Source organism: Physcomitrium patens, chromosome 1 (genome assembly GCF_059467195.1).
Source record: "Physcomitrium patens ecotype Gransden chromosome 1, ASM5946719v1, whole genome shotgun sequence".
Taxonomy (NCBI): Eukaryota; Viridiplantae; Streptophyta; class Bryopsida; order Funariales; family Funariaceae; genus Physcomitrium; species Physcomitrium patens.
The window spans coordinates 172,946-178,545 of record NC_143410.1 but is presented as its reverse complement, the minus strand read 5'-3'; positions in this window follow the sequence as shown (position 1 = coordinate 178,545).

The following is a 5,600-nucleotide window of genomic DNA, read 5'->3' as shown; positions in this document are numbered from 1 at the left end:
CATCCATATAGATTTACGGTGTATTCTTGCAGTCGTTTATATTCTAGCAGTCAAAAATTGATAGACTGCTTGACTATTGGCGAATCTCCATACTACCTTCTACAGCCAGACGCTCGACGCGTTCTCGAGCAGGAAAGCATGTAATACGACAAAAGTGGTGAACCCGACGTGAAAGCTTGAGGTGGAAGGTATTGGATTTCGGTTGATTTTATCTTTATTTTATGGAAAACGAAAATAAAAATTTTGAAGGATTTTTGGGAGGAGTTTCTGGTGAGGATTCTTCTAAAGGACAAGGTATGCACATGGATCCATCTATTGCTAGTATGTTTCAAGCCTTCTCATTATCAATGCAGCAACAGTAAAGCAATGATCGAAAGGAAGCTTTGGCAACCAAAGCATTGCAAGCAGTGGTCAATAAAATTAATCAATTTGATGGGAGGAATATTTCAAGGTATTTAAGATGTTATGTTCGTGAAATGGAATTAAATCGGGTTTCTGAGAAGAAAATGGTTGAACTATTTGGACTTGCCATGATACCGGAGATAAGAGACCACATTACATCGATTACAGATCGTTATGGGAATTCATGGGAGGTTTTTTCACATGCATTGAAAGACGAATATTTCTTGAAAGATGCTGATCGCGTTACTAAGAAGCTGTTTTTGGAATGGATTGAACGGCCCAATAAGAATTTGTAAGCAACAGAGCTACTAAAGGAATTTGAGAGGCAGTACTCTCAATTATCGAAGGTAGAAAAATTGACATTGGAGTCGAACAAAGTTAATCTATTTCTTCAAGCTGCTGATGGAGAATTGCAAGGGAAATTAGAACTCCTTCTTGAAGACAAAGAAGAAGATGAAGGATTGACAGCGAAGTGGAAGAACGTTGAAGATGCGGTGGGGTTGCTTACAAAAAGAGAAAGGAGGAAGGATAGGAGCAATATTCCGAAAACAGTACAAGCACCCAAAGCTCCAGTACGTACAACACCACCAACAATGCCTACAGTTCAACCTTCGACATCCTTATCAAAGAAAGCAGATATGGAGATGGAAGAAATTATAAGAGGAATGTGAGATCTTCAAATCAAATTGGCAAGACTTGAAGAGAATACTTCTATAAATAATTCGAAGAATGTTTCAAAACAAGGATATGTACAAAGATGCATTTGGTGTGATGATGCTTCACACACTAGAAAAGATTGCAATGAATTTAATAATATGATACGGCAGGGAATTATTTGTTGGAAAGATGGGAAGATAGCATTGAAAAATAGAGAGGATCTTCTTCAAACCAATTTTGGCAAGGGAAGAATGAGAGCATTGGTTCAAGATTACTTAAAAGAGCATGAAACAGCAGCACGAGAAAGTGCAAGTTATGGTGCTAGAGTAGATGATGAAATTGGTGGAAGTACGGAAACTAGTGAATTTTGGGCTTCTGCCATTTCTACAATGCAAGAAGGGAAATTATCTCGAGAAGCGTTATTGAGAACTGCAGCTACAATACGAGGTAGAACAGCTTGGGAGGATCCTGTTGAGTCTCTTTCAGTTCATGCATATATTGCTAAGAGCCAACATGAAGCTTTGATGGAAGAAAAGAGACGAGGAAATTTTGATGATACTAGAGAAGGAAATTCTTCTAAGAGGCAAACTCGAGGAGACAAGGCTCAAGAGGCAGCTTCACAAGAATTGCCTGTAAAGGATACCTCAGCATCATTGAGAGAAAAAACAAAGGAGACAAAAGATAAGGGCAAATGAATTGCTTATAAGCTACTTTCTGACATTGAAGCGGCAACAAATTTGAAAGGGGTGTTGGAAGAACGTATATTAAACGCTAAGGTGGAATTCACATTGAAAGAAGTCTTGAAAATTGTAAAGAAGGAGTTTCATGATGTCATCATTGACAGCATTAAGCGAAAGAGGCAATTAATGGGCGAAACTAGAATGAGTCATGTTATTGATGCAAGAATATATAGAGATGAAGAAGAAGTTGATATTGGTTACAAGCAACCAACAAATGAAAAGAATGGGTATAATCAACGAGTACGTTTCGAAGATTCTAATGACAAGGAAATGGAAACTTTGAGCCATTATACTCGGAAATATTGGGCAAGGGCAACTACTGAGGTATTGGTGAAAGTAGGAGATATAGAAGAACCAATAGTTGCTTTAGTCGACCATGGTTCTGAAATAAATCTTATGTCTAAAGATCTTTATAAGAAGCAAAAATGGCCAATTGATATGGAACATGGATGGGTAATTTGAGCGGCTAATAACACACGGGGCGAATTATATGGAGCTTGTCTAGATGTCAAAATTCCGATTGGGGATGTTGCGACGGAGCAACATTTCTTTGTTCAAGATACAACGTCTTATCCGTTGATTTTAGGACAACCTTATATCACGGCAACATGGATGGAAACAAAAGTACTTGACGATGGTTCTGCTTATGCAAGGGTACGGAGCAAAGATGGGAGGAAAGCTGTACAATTTCTAACAGTAACTCCTAACCATGAACGGAATCGAGATAGGTTGAGGGAGAAACCATTGCTAAAGATTGTTGAAGGATTTAAGGATTTTGGGGAGGTACCATTGTAAAGCGAGATTATGGAGGTACAAAAGAGGAGATACTCTCGTGAGATGAAGGTGCCTTTGATGCGAGTTTTATTGGTATATTGGAGAATGGAAATATTATGTATAAGAAAGTTGATGATTTTAAAAGAAAAGAAAAGAAAAGATTATATGATATTGAAGGACAATTACGCAAGTTAGGTACATTGCAAGATGATGAGAGGATTTTAGGTGTTTATGAAGAAAATGAACTGAAAGATTCATTGGAATTGATTACATCTATTGGATTAGGGGATAATGATAAGATTGTTGAGATTCATTCAAGAGAGGTTTATACCATGCTTGAATCTTTTCAAGCACGAGAAGTCACTATAGAGACGAGATATAAAACAGTAGATAAGAAGGTAAAGCCTGTTGCTAAACCATTACCAGAAGATTCTAAAGAACAAATGGAAGAAGCATCAAAAGAAGCAAGTTTAAGAGATCCAATGAGTATTGGACATCAGTTTACTAAAGAGACTTTTGAAGAATTGAAGATTGATTCTGATGGTTCTTTATTGCCGGAGGAAATTACTTGCTTCAAAAAGATGTTGACTAAACAAGGTAGATCGTTTGCCTTCGAATCTCATGAAATTGGGTGTGTGGATCCAAATATTATAACACCTATGGTTATCTTCACTGTACCACATGTACCTTGGAATCTAAGATCGATTCCAGTACCGAGGGCACATTTACCTAAATTGGTGGAACTATTAAAAGAAAAAATAAAGATGAAAATATTGGAACCTTCATTTGCGCCGTATTCTAGTCGATGGTTTACGATACCTAAGAAGAATGGGTCATTACGGTTTATTCAAGATATGCAACTGGTGAATGCAGTAACTGTCAGAAATGCAGGAATTGGGCCTATTGTGGATGAATTTGTTGAGGCGTTTGCTGGAAGGGCGATCTATTCAATGGGTGACTTATATTCAAGTTATGATCAATTTCAACTTGCCGAAGGAAGTAGAGATATGACAACAATGAGGACACCACTTGGATTGGTTAGAATGTGCACTCTTCCTCAAGGCGCGACCAACTCAGTTGCGCATATGATGAATGGGATGAATAAGGTATTGAGAGATTTTATTTTGGAAAAGACTATGCCTTTTTTGGATGATGTTTCTATAAAAAGGTGCAGAGAAGGAGACAAGGATGAAACTTTAGATATGAGGGGGTGTCGCAAATATGTTATTGATTATATACAAGATTGTGAAAAGATTTTAACTCGGCTTGGAGAAGTTCATCTTACATTATCGGGTATGAAGTCCGTATTTGGAGTACGAGAGGTTGTAATTGTTGGACATTTATGTGGATGTTACGGAAGAAAACCAGATCCGACTTAAGTTGATGCAATTGGAAGGATGAAAGAGGATTGTGATTCTTTAATAGTGGTTCGCAGGTTTTTGAGTGCATGTGTATTTTATCGAATCTGGATCCCTCATTTTGCTCACATAGCGGATCCATTATATGAACTGTTACGCAAGGGTTACCGATTTAAATGGGAAGAAAGGCATATTCAGGCAATACAAAGATTGAAGAAATTATTGATGTCACCTCCAATATTGAGGAAGGTTGATTATAAGTGCAATAGATCAGTGATTCTTATTGTGGACGCTAGTCTAATTGCCATTGGATGGGCTGTGCGTCAAGATGATTCCAGTGGGAATAGATTTGCAGTTCGATTTAGGGCTAAAGTTTTAAGTATTCGTCAGCGTGCATATTCGCAAGTCAAAAGAGAACTTTGGGAAGTTGTTTCAGCTACGAAAGCTGAAAGGGATTATTTGATTGAGGCAGTAGTAGTAATTGAAACAGATTGCTTGCCATTGCTTGGAATGATTATTAACTGTTCAATGCCAGATATTGTAATGTTGAGATGGATTGCTTATATTAAGTCACTAAATCTTGAATTTAAGCATATTACTAGGAAGGACAATTTAGTAGCAGACATGCTATCTCGAGCAAGATACGAGAGGGAGGACGAAATGGTTGAAGACATTGATGACGTCGGATTGAAATTCTATTCAATATCAAATCTCAACAGAGAAGACAAGCTATTTCTTGAAGAATCTTATGAAGGAGAATTATTGGATATTGGTCATTACTTGAATACCTTGACTAAGCAGAGGAATTCGTCTACAGAAAGATTCAAACAAATAAGAAAAAAAGCATATGGATTTTTACTTCGAGATGGATTCTTATGGAAGAGACCGAAGAAAGGAATTGGGATGCCACAACGAGTGATAGGCAAAAAGGAAGAAAGACTAAAATTATTAAAGGAGTTTCATGATAGTTTATGGGCAAGGCATAGAGGAATCTGGGCTACTTTTGCTAAACTCAAGGAACAATATTGGTGGAAAAATATGTATCGAGATGTGCTCTTATTTGTAGAGTCATGTGAAATCTGTCAATCGTATTCTAATATCCGACATCAAGATGGTCTTCATCCTACGTATCCTCTGGCTATTCATTTTAAATGGGTTGTTGATTTGGTTATTATGCCGGTTGGGTTATGGGAGATGAGATATTTGGTTTTAGCTCATGAAGATTTATCAAATCAAGTAGAAGGAAGAACATTGAGGACAAAATCTACAGAGGGGATTTGTAGGGTTTTGCTTGAAGACGTCATTTGCCGCTACAGATGCGTAGAAAAAATCACTGCAGATCGTGGAGAATTAAATGCACAAGAAGCTCGTAAGTTCTTTGAAAGATGTGGAGTTAAACTATCACTGACTACTGCTTATAATCCAGAAGGGAATGCAAAAAGCGAACGCGGTCACCCACCTATTGTGAAAGCATTAGTTAAAGCTTGTAATGGGAAAGTTAAAGAGTGGCCACGGCTTTTGTCATTTGCATTATGGGCTGATCGAACAACACATAGTTCGGTGACAGGATATATGCCAGTAGAACTTATGACAGGTCAAAAACCAATTATGCTGATTGAAAAAAAGGTACTTACTTGGAGTATGCTACCATGGGAAGATGGATTGACAA